This window comes from Enhydra lutris, unplaced genomic scaffold (genome assembly GCF_002288905.1).
Source record: "Enhydra lutris kenyoni isolate GAN:26980312 unplaced genomic scaffold, ASM228890v2 scaffoldscaffold12, whole genome shotgun sequence".
Classification (NCBI taxonomy): Eukaryota; Metazoa; Chordata; class Mammalia; order Carnivora; family Mustelidae; genus Enhydra; species Enhydra lutris.
The window spans coordinates 14,788,147-14,808,865 of NW_019154096.1; the positions used below are offsets into that span (position 1 = coordinate 14,788,147).

Below are 20,719 nucleotides of genomic sequence, written 5' to 3' on the forward strand. Positions count from 1 at the left end.
ACGGCTAGAGAGACTAAAAGGCTATATAAGAACAAATGCATATGAGACTGTTTATTTAAATCTTCAAATTACAGAACTTCAGGAAAAGTACACAATTACATAGGCAGAACACCAGAATCGCGAATAAAGCCAGTATTTTCTGGAGGGTGGGGAAAGTGAAGGGGTGAGGAGAATCTCCCTTGCCAGTGTGCACACTTCAGGAGATAGAAATACCTTTATACACAAAATACCTTGCTTTACTTTGCTTTGCCTAGGGTGACATTTCAACACACAGGACAAGAGCCAGAGAATTCTTCTCACCATAAATATTTGGGAGAACAATCTTTGAAATACAAAGCTCCCATGTATATCAACTCTGACTAGAAAGACAAGTTTTTACAACGAGTTGGCTAACAGTTTCTAATCTTTAATTGTCTCATAGTTTGATATACATGTAGTCTCAATAGAACATGCTGGAAAATACCATTTCGTGATTTCTTGTTTTCTGTCAGGGTAATGAATAACTTCCTCCTACAGGTCCCTCTATTCCTTAGGTGTTTCTCACCTGCTATTTCTCTGACATTATATATTCTGCAAGTTGATTTCACAAATAGACTAATCTTTATTCCACCACCCCCCCCCGTAATGGCTCCCAATTTCCTGTGGGAGACTTGGATCTTCTCTATAGATAGACAGTTGGTAAGACTGCTGATTAAGATTCCTTGATCTTGACCCATAGGACAGTACCTAACCCAAGCAAGGGCAACAGGACCTCTCTCCCAGGTTTCTGAATCTTAGGTGAAATGCCATAAGAAAAAAGACAGACATTTGAAGTTTATTGATTTCAAAGATAGTACACTGAAGAGATCTTCTGCCAGTTCCTACTACCTTGACTACCTAGGGGATACCCAAGATTGGTTTCTCCAGGCTTTCGTTTCACTCCATGAGCAAACCCAAAAGATTATTTGTGAAGTTAGCTGGTGTTTGTTTCTTTTACTTAGAATAGACTAAATAAATTTGAGTGTGCAATAATTTCAAATTGATTATTTTAACTTTCTATACCCTACTTGGTTCCATTTGGGCCAAAGAGCAAGTTTAGGAATATAGTCTACGGCCACATAATATAGGAAATATAGACATGTCATATTTTTTTCTGAAATTAATTATCCTCCCTTCTTCATATCTTATGATTCCATATATGATAACAATCTCTTCTCTGGCATTATTTTAAAAAAAACTTCAAAATAACTGAAATTTCCACTAAGCACACTTACACTAATATCTACAGAAATGCAGCATTATAAAAGGGATTTTTACACAATAAGTTTTTTGATCACTTACAAATTAAATTATATTGCCCTAGATACCAAGTGAACTCAGAAGAAATATGACATGGCCTTAAGATAGCGTGTGATCTCTGAGTTCCAAAGAGGTGTCCGGCTATTAAACATTTGGGAGGAAATGAAATCAGGAGTGGAAGGCCTTATGAAGTAGGTTCCTAAAGAACAATGGAGAGATTCAGGAAAGCATGGCTCTGGCAAGAAAAACAACATGCACCTGGGTGTGGAATCAGGACTGGCCTGCTACATTTGGTGGAAGGTAAAGAAGGCAGGTCTTAGAGGACTCACAGAGGAAAACAAGATTAGAAAGGTAGCACTCTCAGTTGAAATTGAAGAAGAAAGTATCTCAGGAAGCCTATACTTACAACCCCAAGATAGGATTTTTTTCATATTTTACATAATGTATGCTGGCATTATTAACCCACTTATATTATCTAAACGATGTATTTTTTGTAATAAAAAAATAATAAGTTCTGTAACATCAGAGAATGTTGTTTTATTTGGACTAGTGTGCCATGAGTATATTCAAAGTTTGGGGCTCTTACTCATATAACTGTAGGAAAGTATGCTTCTAGGAAACACACACATTGTAGCATATTCTAGTACATTCTTTGAAAATTTGGAATCTTTTTTAATCAGAGTGTTCACAAACCCAGACTTTGCATAACAAGACACTTTATAAAACTCAAAATTACAAGCCACTTTGAGAAGACCACTCTTTGTCACACTATAATCTAAGGGAACATCACAAAATTAATGTTAACTTATCATTTAAGTGCACTTCTTATTTTTAATTTAAACATTAAATATGTTCTACATATTACAAACCTTGTTTGGAGTGGAGGGAGGACAGCATGAAATAAAACTCACCATAGCAACATATTATTACTCAAGAAAATCAGATTATCATAGTATAAAGGACAGTGTATCTCTTAACTCTAGAATTTGTTTTGTCAAAGGCAAATTCCAACTGTTGATGAAAGTCTACATTTCACTCATGGTGATTAAGCTCTAATATCTTAGACTGCATTTAGTTTCTGTTCAAGTAATGCCAATTCTTTGTTATTTCCTTAAGCATCCACTGGCTGAAAATGTCTATTCTCCACATATAGGATCCCAGAACTGCATATTTGACATTTATGAACATTCACTGTTGACATAGAAGCTTTTTGTCCCTGAAATGTATACACACATACTATACTACTTTTTGCCAAATTGGGAGTGATTTACAATTGATCTTACTTTCAGTTGACGGTCCCTCTTGCCTTTGTTCCCCCTACGATAATAATTTTTAATAGCTCATTTTAAGTTTTTATACCAGAAGGCATTTTATTTATTATTCATTCATTCATTCATTTTTATTAACATATAATGTATTATTTGCTTCAGGGGTACACGTCTGTGAATCATCAGTCTTTACACAATTCACAGCACTCACCATAGCACATATGCTCCCCCATGTCCATAACCCAACCACCCTACCCCTTTTGAGTGTTACCTATATCTCAGTAAAGATTTCTAGATACATTTTTTGCTCAAATCATAGGAAGTAAAAGAGAACTTTTTTTTTCTTTTGTTCAGTCTCGATCACTGCCAAATTACCTGATGCTGAAACACTTTTTTTTTAAATTAGGAGCATAGGATCACATGACTACATCCTGGTGGGGGAAATGATTGATTCCAGGTTGGTTTTGTCTTGACCTGGTCATCCATCAGCTGTGTCAAAAGTCTAAGTCAACCTGGCCTTTGTGACTTTCCTCAGTTACATTGATGCTACTCTTGTTAAATGAAAGGCTCTAAACCAGAGGCCAGGATGAGGCAAACTGCAACCCTAGCACATCACTGTTGGGGATGAAAACATGGCAGCCACTATTGAGAAGCGTTTGACAGTGGGCATGAGCATGGACTGTCAAGGGCCCAAGGTTTCTTTCTGGGTAATGAAAACGTTTTCAAATTATTTTAAAGTATTTTAAAAATAGATTATGATACACTTTGCACAACTCCTGGTTAAAATCAACGGACCTGTACACATTAAGTAGGTGAGCTTTATCACAAAGCTCTTAGAGTAAAACACATTCGAAAGCTACTGGATATTACGTTTTGGTTCTGACTCCAACGCAAGCAACAAGTTTCATGAACTACTGCTCTGTGGGAAGCAGTTCTAGCACTGACATCGCGCTTGCCCAATGGTGACTTCTGCCTTCCCAAACATCAGTCATGGATCCTCCACCACTGCAGTTTGGTCCAGGGATGCTGGAAATTGAGGGGGAAAAAAATGGGGGGAATTCTCATAAAAAATATGAGTAAACAAATCATTCTTTGTGTTAATAAAAATGAAGACAAGGAAATAATTATTTGGGAATTCTAAAAATATATAGGTAAAAAAAAATACCCTTTAACATATATTGAGGCTCATAATTCAAATGTAAGTTAATTAAATTCCATTTAATGGGACACGAGCACAAGAGAGGCAGTTCAGAGGTACAAGTAATTATGCCTGTGGCCAGCGCTCGAGTCCGCCTCCAGCTCGCCTATGACGCCACCTCTTTCACTTTCCTATTCTCAAGTAGCTTCGTTCTACAGTGTTTGAGGAGTAAAAAGTGCAGCATGTGTACTCATCACTTGCAAAAGAGTCAACACACTTATGACTGATTTTTGGTTACTTGGGAGTAGCATAAAGATTTAAAATAGTAGAAATTCCCTCTGAGCCAATAATATAAACTTTGAAGTGAGTCTACTCCACTTGGTGATTCATATGTTAGCGAACACAGACACATTAACACCAGTGTTAGTCCTTTAAACGTTAGAGTCAGTGGATGAATTTTGTCACTTTCCAATGACATGTCATAATCAGTACAGCTTACGATTTCTCTTCTGAAGTAAAATAAACTTAGTTATATATCAAGGTCTTTTTTTTTTACATATATAAACTTTTTTTATAAACATATAATGTATTATTAGCCCCAGATCAAGGTCATTTTTAAAGGAAAAGAAAAATAATCCACCTTGTTGTCCTTCTAGAAAACTATTAAAACTCTTTGTAAAGTCATATTGAGATAGCCTTATTTTATACACACACAGACACACACAGAGATTTCTATATTTAAAATTCTGTAAGCATTTTCTACAAAATGGCAGAGCTATAAAAGAAAGCCAACTCCAAATAACAACTTTAATACCACCGTGAACTTAATTGTGGCGGCCTTAATCGGACTGTCTCAGAAGTTAAAAGAAATAAGCCATTTCAGACTTCTGGTATATTAAATATGGAAGAAAAAAAGCCAAAATGAGGTTACAGAAATCAAGATATCTGTTAGAAGTTTACACTTTAAAAATTAATGCTATCAGCCAAAAAAGTGCGAACAACCCAAATGTCCATCCACTGATGACTGGATGACTGAAGGGTCTAAAGGGGAGAAGCGCTGGTTCATGTTCCCACATGATGAACCTTAAAAATATGACACTAAATGAAAGGAGCCAAACACAAAAGACCACATATTACAGGATTCTCATTTATATGAAACTTCCAGAATAGTGAATCTAGAGACAGGAAATAGATTAGGGGTTGCCTAGGTTTAGAAGGTTTGGTAGGGGGGACAGGAAGTGACTGCTAATGGGTATGAAGTTTCTCTCTGGGGTGAAGAAAATGTTTTAGAATTAATTCTGGGGCGCCTGGGTGGCTCAGTGGGTTAAAGCCTCTGCCTTCGGCTCAAGTCATGATCCCAGGGTCCTGGGATTGAGCCCCGAGTTGGGCTCCCTGCTCAGCAGGGAGCCTGCTTCCCTTCCTCTCTGCCTGCCTCTCTGTCTACCTGTGATCTCCGTCTGTCAAATAAATAAATAAAATCTTCAAAAAAAAAAAAAAAAGAATTCTGATGATGGTTGCACAAGTCTGTGAATATACTGAAAACAATCGAACAAACTTTAAATATGCATTATAGGGTATGTGGGTTACATTTTTCATAAAGCTTTATTAAAAACTTAATGTAAACTCCAACTGTATATATTTGCCAAAATTCATTATATTACACACTTATAACCATCGAATTTTACTAAAGGTAAATTATACCTCAATAAAGCTGACTTTCTGAAGGAAAAAAAAACAATTCTATAAACACACACACAGTTACAATCACCAGATATATGATCTGACCTGGAGGTAAAATCGACAATTTTTTTTAGGTCTTCCACCCACGGGAGGCCCCTACCCCGGGGCCAATATAGTCCTTCTCCCCACACATACTCCCCCAACACACATGCCCAGACTTTTAACCTAGAAAACAGGTTATACTAAGGAAATGAAATCAGGAGATGATGTGTTGCTTATTTCAACAAAGCAAAGCTGCTTTCTGCTCAGGTGCAGGAGTGACCACACATCATAAAAGAAGAATCTAAGTGATGAAAATGAAATGTAAATTCAGGGTTTCTGGAGTACATCATGGTGTCTGGATGTTTTATGTCTATACACAAGAAGGATGTAAAGAAAATGATATGAAGCAAGTTAACATTTTCAATTGCATAACAGCTTCTCTTTATTCCTCTTAATTTTACCATAAAGATGGGGTAGAGAGGAAGAGGGAAATTTTTCCAATATGTGGTTCCAATTTCAGGAGCTTTGTTATTACACATATATATTTGGCTTCTAACCTAGTCTATGCTACTTACCATGTGTTTTTGAGCCAATTACTTAATATCTCTGAGCCCCACTTTTCTCATCTTAAAATGGGATAACAGTGAACTTCAAGTGCAAACTTCAGTGCCTAGCACGCAGTAAAAAGGTTTAATAAATGTTAGCCATTATTTTAAAAACCATAAAGGATTCCTGATCACTTGATAGCCTCTTCAAGAAGTAGTTACTAGTTACTCACCTGAGAGTTTCATAGCAACTAGTTACTGAATCATATTTAAATCTAGGATTCTAAGACTTTTTATTTTTTTTATTTTTTTTAAAGATTTTATTTATTTATTTGACAAACAGAGATCACAAGTAGGCAGAGAGGCAGGCAGAGAGAGAGAGAGGAAGGGAAGCAGGCTCCCTGCTGAGCAGAGAGCCCGATGCGGGGCTCGATCCCAGGACCCTGAGATCATGACCTGACCTGAGGTGAAGGCAGAGGCTTTAACCCACTGAGCCACCCAGGCACCCCTCTAAGACATTTTAATCTTTAGTTATCTCTTAATATTTAGAATATTTAAACCAAGATCTGGATATTACCAGATTCCAACTTGAATCATTCGAAAATCGTGTTTCCTACCAGATTTAGTTTCCTTTTATTGCAGGTTGAAGACCCAAGAATTTTTAGTGTGTTTTAGTGTATTAGAACCTCATTAACTGCATTTTTAAAAAATCACCCTGTGATTCTACGGACACACACATCCACAGACACACTCTGAAAACGGCTGCCCAACCACTGTGGTCCTTGACTGGACTCATCTAGGGAGTTTAAAATATCTGTGATGGATGGCCCCCCACACACTGCTCTGGGATAGGGTCTGACCTTCTCTGTCCTTCCATTGTGCAATCAGAGTTGAGAACCACTGTCCTACAAAAAAGAGCAACCTCTGACCAACCATCACATCTTCTTTCCCAGCAGAGAAGGAATACAGGCGAAGGAGAGAAGAGGTTGAGAGCTGGGGACGAAGTGGGAGACAGGAGCACATGCAAACTCTTACCTGAGCCTGCTGGCCCCAGTGTAGCCGCCAGTACTTTTCTGCTCTTTCAGCTCAGCCCTGTCATCTATAACATGGCCAAGGACAAAGCTTATTTACCCCCAAAGCTCCATTGACCCAAAGCAAAAATTGCTATAGGAGTGATGGCCATGACAAAGGTATTTTCTTGATTTTCTATAAAATGTTTGAGAAAGCGCAAAAGGGGATCATTATCTATGATATAAAATTTAAAAGATGATTACATCCATTTATCTGAAGGTTTGCAAAAGTTTTTTTTTTTTTTTTTTTTAATGAAAACAGGAGAACATAGCGTCCGAGAGTGTATCGACTCAAAAAGCAACCTCCAACATGTTAATGTGCCCTAGTGAATTGGAAGGCTAGAGACAAGTAAGCATCCCTCTCCAAAGAATCCTAACTTGACAAAACAAGAGAACAGAATAATTGGACCTTCTCAGGAGAGCACGGTTTTTATTTTTCAGCTACCCCAGCGTGCAGAGGGAGAACAAAGGAATGGACGGTTGCCTGCTCTCTCTTCATTTGTGACACTTGGCTCTGTCCCCACTGGTGGTGGCCTTGCTACTAACCCCACACTTTGATGTGGCAACTCCCCAAAATCTGTTGGCTGGTTTCCGGCTGGAGAATGAGCAGAGTTCCACCCTTGTGGCTCCAGAGAGACCAAGCACCCATTGCCAGCCAGAAGAGAGAAAATTTTTCCTTTCTCCCTCTGACCCAAATGGCCAAGCCCAGGCACACTACTTGTAGAGAACACTCAATCACCCATAATGCCACGCTTCTCTAGCACAGCAGCCCAGCCAAAACCTGAGGAGAAGCAGCTCCAAAAACCTCCAGGCAGTCGGTGCAGAAATGGTCACCCCACCTCTCTGGGTCCAAGTCACATGCCCCAACAGAGGGCATCTGCAGTCCCCAGCCTCTACAGTCCCCAGCAGAGCAGGCATGCGGTTGGCAGGTGAAACTCTGAGCAGATTCTAATGATGATGATGATGCCGCTGCTAGACGGTGATAATTCTAATAAATCTGCCTGCAGAATGATGGCGTCACCTAGTGCTTTGTTCACATTAGTCAAGGAATCTCTCAATTTGAGGAAGGTAGTGGGAGAGAAGCTGGGATCTTCTAGGAATGGTATTGTGAGGTCCCCAAAAGTGGTTAGTGGGATTTCCACTTTTCTGTTATGTCAATAGCAATAGCTTCATACAAGTACATACACAGATATTTATATCTAAAAATACAGGAAGATCTATAATTCTAGAAGTTTTAGCGTAAAGGATAAGAATGTGGGCTTGTTTGCACATCCCATCTCTGATACCAGCAAGTGTGACCTTTAGCAAGTTCCTGCAGTATCTCTGTGCCTCACTTTCTCCATCCATAGAGGAGGGGATGATAGTATTTACTTCACCAGACTATTACAATGATGACATGAGTTACTTTACATCAAGCACTTAGCACAGTGCCTGGCACGTAGCAATTTTAATGTACATTATTATTTCTTATCCTTTTAAACATAATCATTTGTCATAAAAACGTTCTTTTTTTATCTTGGCAGAGATCCTCTCAAAATCTGAAAGTACTATCCCTACAAATACTGCCGACCAGAACAACCACAGCTACCCCTCCTTCCCCGCCACAATAGTGCGCACGCACAAGCACACACACACACACACACACACACACTCACTCCACTACCAAATTCCTCCCTCCAGAAAAAAAAAAAAAAAAAAAAAAAATATGGAAATGACACAACATGGATAATTTCCTGACAGTAAGAAAAATTCAGCAAATGGGAAGAAGGAAGTCTCAGTGAGGAAAGAACACAAGGACAAAGACAGTCTGCTCTTAGGTCACCAACAGTCAAGAAAAGACAGAACGAGGAGGTGCTGAAATCCAAACAAGGTTTGCTTTCATCTCCTTTCTTTTGTTCTCTTTCTCCCTTTCATTTCCTTCCTTCCTTTTCTTCCCAACTCAGGAAGCCCCACAACTTTCCAGCACCTTTTCCAGCCGCTGCTGCACCTGGTAGAGTGGAGGAGAGCACTGATCACCAGAGCGGGCAAGTAACTTTTAAACTCAGCTCCTTTGCCTCTCAAAGAACTACAAGAACTCGAGCTCCTCTTTGTATTCTTCACACCCCAGTTTTCTAATCTTCCCAGTTCAAAACCCCCTTTCCTAGTCCAAAGACTCCTAAGATCTTCCTTTCTAAATCAGTTCTCAAGGAAAGGTTGTGACTCTATGTGCATCCAAGGAGCAAATGCAGAATCCTATTTTAAGGTTGTATCTGCACTTGAGCTTGTTTCTAATCATCAAACCATCCTAAGCACACTTAGTAAGAAACACATACTTACATACTAAGCACTTAGCACACTAAGACCTGCAGGACTGACTACCGGGCAGAATCACCTTGGGAGCTTAAGAATGACCCATGTCTGAGCCCACCCCCCAGCAACGAAAACAGGATCTCTGGAGGGGAGACCAGGTTGTTAGAGAGCTTCGGGTGATTTTAACATGTGATTCTGAGCAAAAGAAGGGGACAACAGCACTACCCATCTTAAATAACTGCACATCCTAACGTACAATCATAAAATGAAAGGCATGGCTGCTTTTAGTTATTTAAATTGATTTTCTTTTTTTTTTTTTTCCCACTTCAATCACAGCTATGGAAAAATATTTCAAAATGTCCTTAATCCCAAAAATGATATCATACTTTGCTAGGAAGTCCCTAAACAGTGGACTTAAGAAAGTTTTCAAAGGTTTAAATGTACTATTACTTAGCCATATCATAGAATAACTTCTAATTGCCATTTTCTATTAACACCTCCTGTATGTCAGACACAGTGCCAAGGTCTTTCAAATGTTATCTTTTTTTTTTTTTTAAAGATTTTATTTATTTATTTGTCAGAGTGAGCACAGGCAGACAGAGTGGCAGGCAGAGGCAGATGGAGAAGCAGGCTCCTGCTGAGCAAGGAGCCCGATGTGGGACTCGATCCCAGGACCCTGGGATGACCTGAGCCGAAAGCAGCGGCTTAACCAACTGAGCCACCCAGGCGTCCCATCAAATGTTATCTTTTTTAAAAAAGATTTTATTTTTTTATTTGAGAGAGGAGAAGAGGGAGAGAGAGAGAGCATGAGCACAAGAGCATGAGCAGGGGTGGGGGAGGGGTACGGGGGTGGAGAGCAGACTTCTCACTGAGCAGGAACCCTGTCATCCTTGCCGGGGTCTCTATCCCAGGACCCTGGGATCAGGACCTGAGCTGAAGGCACAGGTTTAACTGACTAAGCCACCCAGGCGCCATTCAAACGTTATCTTTTTAATCTGCATACAACTCTACATAAAGCTTAGGTACTTGTTAATAATTCCCATTCTACCCCAGCGTCCATAGGCTTTCTGTCAAATTCTATTTGAAGCCTTTCCATTCCACCTGAGGAGCTGTTGCCTAATGCAGGTTCATGAAGAATGCATGGTTGCATTCTTTTACTTTGGGAAGTTGATGGTAAACATTTTTTTAACGGATGCTCTTTGATTTTAAAACGTTTCAGTGGATGTACTTTTTTTTTTTTAAGATTTTATTTACTTTGAGAGAGAGAGAGAGAGCTGAGGGAGAGGGGCAGAGGGAGAGAAACTCAAGCCCACTCCACGCTGAGTGTGGAGCCTGACATGGGTCTCAGTCTCACGACCCTGAGATCATGACCTGAGCCAGAGCCAAGAGTTGAATGTTTAATTGACTGAGCCACCCAGGCTCCCCTTTAATGGATATACTTTAATATGACTGAATTTGCTAACATCATCCAGGGGCTTACACTGAACAAACAGATGTCTAGATAAAAATAATATTTTGACCACTTCAGGACTTTTGAGAAAAATACACAGAATATCATGGTCTTCAAATCTCCTTTGGCCTCTACTCTTAAAAGTCTTTACCAGAGACATTCGTACTCATTTCATAAAAGTTTTTTTTAATATTTTCATAGCACAGAAAACACTAGATACTACTAGTCAAATCCATACACATTTAGAGCCAGCATTAAGTGCCCTAGGCTTCCATGCGATGTTGCTTACACCACTCTTTTCTTCTTATTTCATTCTGGTGTGCATTATAGTTAGCCATTTACTGACTTTCTTCCCTTTCTCTTCACTAACAAAAATTCCTGGGCTAAGGGCACATCTTATATTCTTTACGTTCTTTCTGCTTCTATGCATACAATAGGCACTCAATCAATGTTTGTTGAATGTAACAGAAAAGAGTACTAAGCAGCAGTTTGGGAAGCCCACAAGCTGTGGGCTAGAGCAGTGTTGTCCAAACTCTGCAATGCATCTCAGGTCATGAAATCAAGTGTGGATTGTGAGTACATTTTTTTTTTTTAATTGGAACAAAACAGGTAAGAATCAAAAATGTAAGAACAGCTTCTGCATGGTGGTGAGGGCTCAGTGGCAGTATGGGAAACCGCGCCTCGGGGCGTGTGTGTGTGCGGGTGTGTGTGTGTGTGTGTGTGTGTGTGTGCAGGGCGCACAAACACATCGCACTGCGGGTCACTGTCAAACAGCCACAAGTCCCTGCGCTAGAACATGGACCCTGGAGTCATTTCTCTGGGGTTCGTGGTTGAAACCAGCCCTTAGCCCCGAGACTCACGGCAAGTTCACGATCTTCCCAGTTTCTTCATCTACAGAATGGAAAGAGCAAGAACTCCAACCTCTCAGGACTTTTAGGAGGAACACAGGACACAATCCACGAAACCCGAAGCCCGGGGCTTGGCAGAGTGAGTGCGCACAGTTCTCCTCACTGTTGTTGCGCCTTTCACAGGTTTTCTGAGAAAAACTCAAAAGAACGCGCTCCCTGTCTCCACTTTCTCACCTCCTGATGATTCCGCAACTGTTGTCTGGCTCCCACGAGTCCACACAAGAGAAATGCTCCGGCTGTGGGGCCCCCACCGCCTCAGCGCAGAGCCAGGTCGGGCTTGCCTTCCACCACCCTCCTGACAGGGTCCCACCACCGCCCCCCCACCAACTCTTCTCTGCAAACCAACGCCCCCTGGTCTTCCAGACCCACCCAACCCCACAAGCTCTCTAGCCTCACTGGGGGACCGCATATCTGCAAAGGATGGAGTCCCAAGTCTCCATCCGCAGGCCTGACCTCTCTCCAGAACTCCAAACCCACAGGTCCAACTCATTTATCATTTTCTATATCAAGATCCCCCCTGGCTGGGTTCAGGCCCCTCCCACTCCATGCAGCCATCAACCTCCTCCTCCTGAATTTCATCTGGAAAACCAACACAGCCAGGCTTTCATGGGACCAAGCAGAAAGTGCCGTCTGCATCCCGTCCCTGTTCCTCCTCCCCTGGGTCCCAGGTCAGCCAGGACCGGGCCTACCAACCAGGAGCTCTGCGGTGGACCCTCCCTCTACATCTTCTTTGCAAATCCCTTACAGCCGCCTGCTCACAGACCCTTCTGCTTCTGCTCTCTCCCTGCAGCAATGCATCTGCAGGCTGCGGCCAAACCAGGCTTCTCGTCATCTCAAATTCCGCCTCCAACTTCTCAGATCTCTCAGCCATTCCTCACCACCCACAGTGTATCCACTAGTAGGGCACAAGCTCTCTGTTTATTTCATTAGTATAAGCACATAAGAAAATCCAAGATTTTTCCTGCCCTCATGGAGCTGACAGTCCCCCATCAATGAATAAGTATTCAAAACTTAAAAATAAAAATGAAAAATTTGTTCTAGAAATCCATGTTTTGTCCATTCGTTAGATATTTACATCTTTAAATACCCAGCAAGTTACTAGATACCTTTTGTTTTCCTCTAAAAATCTGCAACAATCCAGCTCCCAACTACACCCCTTTAGGATGTCCCACAAGCCTGTGGTCCCCAAGCCATTGTTGCAGTTCAGCACATGAGCCCCGCTCCTTCTGTCCTTTAGAGAGGGGCCGTAATGCCTATCTCCAACCTGCCTACTGACAAGCTCCTGCTTTTCCTCTAAGACTTAGCCTCAAAGGTCTCCTTCTACTTAATGCCGTCCTGACTCTCCAACAGTCAATCTTCCCTCCCCTAGTATCTCACACCAATTTGGACAATCTTGCTATTACAACATTCATCCCAATAAACTGTTATTATTTGTTACTATTTGTTAACTTACAAGCCTGTCCCACATCCCAAGCACTAAGAATTGTGTCGGACACATAGTAAAAGCTCAATAAATCTTTATGAAATTAATGAATGCTAAAAAAAAAAAAAAAAAACCTACTTACCTAACTCTATTAAAATGATGAATCAAACATCTCTCACTCAACAAAATGAATTAAGTGCATTTAGAAGATAACACGCCTTTATTTAGAAGAAAATGAATTCGAAGGCATGGCGGAACCAAGACGGTGTGGTCCCTGCATCCCTGGAGATTAGAGGCTGCTTCCATCATTGAAGCTGAAGGACTAGCCAAACACGTGCGTAAAAATAAGGAAATTGTAGGGTTTTTTCTCATTCAAACTTTTTTTACCAATATAATATCAAACGCTATGTCTTTAACAGTCAGACAGTTACCTGATTCTCTCAGATTTGGTTTTAAATGTTAAACATGATTGACACACTGCAGTGCAACATGGTAGGGGGGCAGGGGCAGGGGGCACTTTGGGAGGTGGGGGTGGGCGACACATTCCTGGAGCCAGAACAAGGACAAACTGTGGCTCACAACTGTCTTCCAGAGCCTTCTGTTTGTCCTCTGTCCTCTTGAAATCAGCTCTGTCACAAGAAGGTAAGTGGTTTCTCTAAACATGCCGTTCTTGTTTTATTTATTCAAATGCTTCCGTCTCATTGTCAACATCTGCTCTGAACTTTTCAGTTAGAATCAGACTCTTTTGTTTGTAAAATAGTTCATTGACATAAAGTGAGGAACACATCCTAGCCAGTCAAATCTAATAAACTGACCTTTAAAAAAAATTTATATTAAAGAATTTTCACTGCAGAGGAACCAGAGTTATTAAAGGTAATTTGGGATTGGAATCAGACATAAATGCATTACTTTTTGTTTTCATTTTTACTTTGGGGTCCATATAAGAATGTTTAAAAAAAAAAAAAAGCCCTAAACTGCTGAATTAACACAACTCAAAAGCTACACCCTCGATTCAGTATGCAATTCAAGAACATTCCCAAATACTTCCAAGTTTAAAAGGAGAGACAGACTACAACAGTGAAACTTTGCCAGGGTAAAGACGATGAAGATTTCTTTGTCCGAGGGCCCTAAGTCAGACTACAGAGTACAAGTTGCCCAAGGGGGAGCCAGGATCAATTTCCTGACGGGTTATTATCTCACGTTGGAGTGAGAAGGAAAATGTTTAGAGAAATAGCTGTGGGCCCTCGAATTAAATCACATTAATCATCCCCAAAAGAGATAATTAACACAAGTAATTAACTGCTGGAACCTATGAATTATGAAAACAGCATGGCCATCAAAAAAGGACATTCTTTCTCTTTAAGGCCTTACAAATCGATCGCAGTCCAGCACTTAGCAAAGAGCTCCTCCAAAGCTAAGTTATCCTCCAAAGCATGACTTAGATATGGTGAGTGTTATGCTTCACCAAAGTGGAAGAAATAGGTTAGAGATAACACGGATTGAGTATAGGATCATGGAAGCCTGAAGCCAGAAGGAGCCTTAGGAATCATCTAGCAAATTGACAGCCTTCAGACCAGATCTGATCTCTAGATCTTCAGAGGCATTTTGTTGGCCTGCACAATTTTTTATTTTATTTTATTTTATTTATGTTTATTTTACTTTTGCAAATTCTGAATGAATTTAAAACTGGAAGATTTCACATAAAAATCATACTTTTTGGATTCTCTTGAAAATCCATCAGAAGACCTGGCAACACTGGGCCCTTATTCCCACATAACAGTTAGCTGGAACTGAGTAGCTTTCATCGTCACAGAATGGACATGTTCTCTCCAGTTCCTTCCACTCTCTAACATCTCTCTGACACAGGACCAAGGTTGACCTGCATTGAGAGTTTCACCTATGCTCTCCCCACTCTACCCATCATCTGCCTTGCCTGTCTCCCCTGGCTGAACCCTGTGAACTTGCTTCCACCAATCTGGGGGTAGTGTGGTTAGAGGAGAGGCCAGCACCCAGGTCCCTCACTGACTAATCCAGTGAACAGTCACCTACTTCCAGTACTGCTCTCAGGCTCAGAAGAGAAAATGGCTGAATTTGTAAACCACGCAGAGTCTGAGAAAAGATGGAAAGATCTAGATTTAACAGAGTTAAGAACAAGCAAGTGAGAGCCAGACACTTAAATTTGGTATAATCCATTTCCCGGCATCCCATACTCTTATCATGTGTCCTATGCTACTGGGATCTTGTTTCAGCTTTTCCCTGAAGTGGTAGCTACTACTTGGGCCGTGCTTTGAGTGATATGGTTCGTGCAGTGATGGTATCTACACCAGTGTGTTCTTTTGCTTAGTATATGTTTTGCATAATTTGTACATGATTATATAGAGTCCAATCTGTTGTCTGAGCACACACTTGAGTATGTCATGTATAAACCAGTATTTTTGCTGTATCACTTTCAGAATAAAAACTCAAGACACAAGGCAACATATATGGGATGCTGAAACACAAAAAGGTCTGGTGCATTCGGGAGGGTTATTGGGAATAATGAGAAGAATATTTGAAATTGACACTCTCCCAGAGAATCTGGCAGATCTGGTCTTTGTTTTTAATGTTGTCATATTTGCTAATGTTTTACTCATCCATAACCTACCTCTTCTCAAAGTGCTGAAGAGTTTCTTTTGAGTGCGTCATAAAAGCACAAGATCATAGAACAGTTTGAAGATGTGTTAAAACATTTAAATGTCTCGGGCGCCTGGATGGCTCAATCGTTAAGCGTCTGCCTTCAGCTCAGATCATGATCCCAGAGTCCTGGATGGGGTCCCACATAGATATCCCGTTCAGCCGGAAAATGGCTTCTCCCTCTCCCAATCCCCCTGCTTGTGTTCCCTCTCTCACTGTCTCTCTCTGTCAAACAAATAAACAAAATCTTTTTTTTTTTTAAAGATTTTATTTATTTATTTGACAGAGAGAGATCACAAGTAGACAAAGAGGCAGGCAGAGAGAGAGAGGGAAGCAGGCTCCCTGCTGAGCAGAGAGCCCGATGTGGGGCTCGATCCCAGGACCCTGGGATCATGACCTGAGCCGAAGGCAGCAGCCTAACCCACTGAGCCACCCAGGCGCCCTAAACAAAATCTTTAAAAAAAAAAAAAATTTAAATGTCTCATCATTAATTTGTAAAGTAAAATTAATCAGAATGATGAGTAAGGTACAATATGATGACATAGTATATCATATATTTGAAAAAGTGGACCTTAAAAGTTCTCATCACCCAAAAAACTGTATGTGTGATGATGGGCGTTAACTAAACTTACGGTCGTAATCACTTCACAATATATACATATATCGAATCATTATGCTGTACATGTAAAAGTAATACAATGCTATACGTCATTATAACAATTAAAATAATAAAATCAGAATGATGGGAATGAGGATGCAAATTTAAAAATACAGAAACACTTCTACTGGTAGCAAGCTCAATTTCTAACTTCTTTTAACAAGTTATCATGTATTATGCCCTTGTTACGTGACAGTCCAACAATAGTTCAAAGGATGGGCTTTTAAGAGACATTTCTTGGCTTCAAATTCTGGTCCCATCATCTGCTTAGCTGAGTGACCTTATTAACATTATCAGCCTAAGATCAAAATTATGCCTTCTTCCTCGACAAAATAAGGCATGTGGCTCACATGACATATCATCTTTAATAAACATTAATAATTATTATTATTGGCAGTGGAAACACAGAACAGACAGTGGCTCTACTCTGCATATTGCTCAGGAAAGTGGACGTGTCTTCCTATCCAGAGTTTTCATCAAACTAAGAGTCGGTATACCATAAGACTGCAGACTTGGAGGAAAAACTATCGGATTTATATAAAGCATTAAAAGCTACTTGAAATATATTACTCTTACAGTAATGTTTATAGGAAGCAAATACTATTGAGATTTTATCCCTTTATTTATTTTAGGATATAAACAAAACTGAGGGTGCCTGGGTGGTTCAGTGGGTTAAAGCCTCTGCTTTTGGCTCAGGTCATGATCTCAGGGTCCTGGGATCCAGCCCCACATCAGGCTCTCTGCTCAGCAGGGAGCCTGCCTCCCCTCACCCCACCCCCGCCTGCCTCTCTGCTTACTTGTGATCTCTCTCTCTGTCAAATAAATAAGTAAAATCTTTAAAAAAATAAAAAATAAACAAAACTGAACTTCAAGGTATAAACTATAGTTAAGGATGCTAACTTTGTTGGTATAAATAATAATAATAACAATAATAATGATGTTCAATCACATTTTTAATTTCTTCACATGGCTTGTCATATTCTCCCCAATCTAGCCCTATCCTACCTCCCAGCCTTATCTATCTTAAATTCCAGGCTCCAGCCACTCCAAACTACCCTGCTTCCTTCGGACACATTGGACTTCCAGAACTCTGTGCCATTCGCTTGTTCCAGCAAGGCTCCCTTCAATGGAGGAAATCCTCTTCCTTCTTCAAATACCAGCTCAAACACTACACCTGCTATGTAACTTTTTTTAGTTCTTAACCTTGAATGAACCTTCCCTTTTCTCTGCCATCAACAGCACACTAATGATGTTGCTGCCATATGACTCCATTTGTACTATCTTGTATTGTAGATATTTGTAAACATACCCATTTCCCACTAGACTAAACTCTTTGAAGGCAGGGACGGACCATGTGTTTTTTGCTTGAACTCAGTTGTTAAATACTAGCTCAATCTCATTAGCTACAAGGAATATGCTGGTATCGGCAAAGCATCTCCCAAAGAAAAGGCCAACTAGCTCAAAATACAAGTACTCTTGCGGTCAGAACAATTTCTCAGAGCTAAAACCAACCTGAATCTAAGAAACTATCAGGACATACTAAATTAACACAATTTTATGGAACAACTAAATATCCTACTGGGAGGGAGGAAGAATCCATCTGCGATCTGAACTACTACCCAGATAATTGGAGATTTAAAAAAAAAAATACACCCAAACTAATTGTGACCCAGGAAATTGGTCCCCAAAATGTTATATGAAATAACTTACTGCTTAAGTATATTGTTTCGTGTAAATCCCGCCTAAAGAGCCCGGATGGATTGACCTGTGCTGAATGAATTAGACCTGGCAACCAAAGAAGCATTGATTTGTTTTTGATGACCAAGTTTTTAAATGGTTGTCAGCTCTTTCCAGAGCCTCCCACGCTGCTGACGGCTGAGCAGGTTACCCGCCGCGAACCACAGATGGAGCGGTAAGCTCCGAGTCCACCCAAATTCCCGCCCGTGTCCAGGAGGCCGAGGTGCCGTGCCTCCCGTGGCGGTCGCCGGGACTGACCCGGTGGTGCTGAACCTGGCGCGGCGGCGTAGAAGCAGCCAGACCCGCGCGCAGCCTCCCGCCCGCCCCCGCGAGCCCTGGAACACCCGGGTGCCCCGGCCGCGACCCTCCCTGGGGCGGCAGCGTGCACCAGCGAGGTACCTGGAGTCCCCTCTGCTCTCTGAGAAAGAGGAGACCAGCCGGTCGCATTGCCCCCAACCCCCTCTCTGCCACCAGCTGCTGTCTCGGGAGTTCCGAGCCGGACCTCCTCCCTGAGCACGGTCCTTCCTCCAGGACCCCTTTCTTTCTTTCTGTGTCTCCCTCTTCCACCTCCGCGCAAAATAACGCCCTGAGATTGCTGGGAAAACTTGCCCACCGCGGAGAAGCACCTTTCCATAGGGGCGGGTATCCAGGGCTGGGCGCACGGAGGACGCTCAGTCCCCGGTACACACCCCAAACCAGAAACCTGTTCCAAAGTGCTTGGCCGCGGGTGACAGCGTCGCCGCGGCCGCCTCCCGCTCCGAGCCAGAGGAGTTTACTTCTCGCCTCTGGGAGGCAAGGCAGCGCGGGTGGCCGCCGAGCCTTGGCGCCCTCCCGCGAGCTCCAGCCCTTTACCTGGGTAGCGGCCTCGGCCGGGGCTCCGGGGCGCAGCTGCGGGCGGGTGGTGCGGTGAGAACCGCGGCCGCCGCTCTCCCCGGCTGCTCGGGGCCTACAGGCAGTATTTATCCGGGGGCCCGGGCTCGGGCCCGGCCCCGGCCCCTGCCGGAGTATTGGGCAATCGGTCCCGCTATGCGCGGCCCCGGGAGCCGCCGCCCTCTGCCCCCGCCGAGCCCCGCGCGGGCGGCGGCCGCGTGCAGGGAGAGAGGGAGCCGGCCCCCTCCTCTGGGCTCCACCTTCTCTTCCTCCTCCTCCTCCTTCCCGGGAAGTTCTTCCCCGCGGTTTGCCCCCTGCCTCTCTCCTTTGCGGGGCACCCTGGCCAGTCTGAACCGGTTGTGACTGCGCGGGTGGCTGGGGGAAGGAGGAGGAGGCGGAGGAGATGGAGGCGGAAAAGCGGGCGGTAGGGGCGCTGCTCCTGCTCTCGCGGCTCCGGCCCCCGCCCGGCCCGGGGCCACTAAGGCCTCGGGAGAGCAGGGCACCGCGGTCCAGGCGTCCTATCGGTGCGCACACGCGCGCGCCCCCCGGCGCCTCTGCGCCCCTGCCGCCCACCGCGTGCCCGCACCGGCTCGCCAAAGACCCAGCGTATTTGCGGAAGCCCGGGTCTAGCCGAGATGAGGTCGAGCCGCCTCCGGTCTCCTAGTCTCCTGGGGCCGCTGGGCGCCCTCCTGGCCAGAGCTGTATACCCAGATGGCAGCGATCCCAGAGAACCGGGCACCAGAACTTTGTGGAGTCGGTGCTCCTGGGCAGTGAGGAGTGAGGATGCCAAGTGCTGTCCTTTGTGACAGCTCCATGGGAAAGGAGGGCGACCCTGCAGTGCGCACGCCGTGCTGGGAGAGAGGGTGCATTTAAGTACAGTTCCGTCTGTGGGGCAGGTGCACTGCATTAACATTACACCTATCTGTGGCTGAAAGGTAATGGCCATGGGAGCTGAACTGGATATGTGCTGTATCCCCACAGAGAGGCACTGCAGCAGAAGGGGGACAGTTCCTAAGTACCAGGGGCTCACTGGTGAGGGGAACCCCTAAAGTGATAGGCGCTTTCGGTGTATACAGTTTTCCATGCCTTCCACCAGTTCCTCAAAGAGGCCTAGGGCCACTATTCATTACCGAGGTGAGAATTCCCCTTATACCCTGAAGCCTCTGGTTCTGACCTAGGCAAAGACTCCACACTTTGCAAAGGTTTCTTTCCTGAAATCGAGATTAAGCTGCCTCACCTTCCTGAGCCTCTGTTTTCTCATCTTGGCTGCATGGTATGGTCTCCCCGAAATGAGAGCTCCAAAAATCCTGAGGACCCTGACAGCACATACCGAGTTTTCTTACTGATAGGAAAACAGTGGTTCATCCCCTTTGCCCCCCACCATTCCTTTCGACCCAATTTACTGACTTTCAGGTTATGAGGAAGAGAATGACCAGTGCTAGTTGATACTGGGTGTTTTGTTTTGTCCTAAGAGGGCAGAAGATGGGGGGCAGGGAATGAAGTAACCGTGAGAATGAGAGGGAGGTGGTCCCAGGAATGGTTCTGGAAGGGAACACAGAGAGGTGATGCTGTCAATAAGATCATAAATGTATTCCTGAGAAGGAGAGAGGATAGAATAAGGGCTTCTCACTATGTTCTATTTTTGAGTTGGTTTGTGGTTACTCAATGGTTCACTTTATAAGAATGTATT

At 42.9% G+C, this 20,719-nt stretch overlaps 1 protein-coding gene across 1 annotated transcript in view; it reads right to left on the minus strand.

Annotated features, from left to right (window-relative positions):
• Window positions 1-18,815, minus strand: part of LOC111145412 (solute carrier family 16 member 9) — a 49,320-nt gene extending 30,505 nt beyond the window's left edge. Inside the window, exon 1 of the mRNA XM_022500290.1 lies at window positions 18,786-18,815. The gene's annotated coding sequence lies outside the window, so the exon portion shown is untranslated. The remainder of the gene's footprint in view (window positions 1-18,785) is intronic.
• Between the last annotated feature and the right edge of the window lie 1,904 nt (window positions 18,816-20,719).